At 59.9% G+C, this 302-nt stretch overlaps 1 protein-coding gene across 8 annotated transcripts in view; it reads right to left on the reverse strand.

Moving 5' to 3' along the window:
- celf1 (cugbp, Elav-like family member 1) overlaps nt 1-302 on the reverse strand; it is a 91,297-nt gene that overhangs the window by 28,543 nt on the left and 62,452 nt on the right. The gene's annotated exons all lie outside the window — the stretch shown is intronic.

Consider the following 302-nt stretch of genomic DNA (forward strand, 5'->3'; position numbering starts at 1 on the left):
GACAGAGCGCGTGCCAGAGAGACAGAGCGCGTGCCAGAGAGACAGAGAGAGACAAAGCGCGTGCCAGAGAGACAGAGCGCGCCAGAGAGAGAGACAGAGACAGAGCGCGTGCCAGAGAGAGACAGAGACAGAGCGCGTGCCAGAGAGAGAGAGCGCGTGCCAGAGAGAGAGAGACAGAGACAGAGCGCATGCCAGAGAGACAGAGAGAGACAGACAGAGCGTGCCAGAGAGAGAGAGACAGGGCGCATGCCAGAGAGAGAGAGACAGAGACAGAGCGCGTGCCAGAGAGAGACAGAGACAGA

The sequence above is a fragment of the Rhincodon typus genome, chromosome 17 (assembly GCF_021869965.1).
Source record: "Rhincodon typus isolate 14 chromosome 17, sRhiTyp1.1, whole genome shotgun sequence".
NCBI classification, from domain to species: Eukaryota; Metazoa; Chordata; class Chondrichthyes; order Orectolobiformes; family Rhincodontidae; genus Rhincodon; species Rhincodon typus.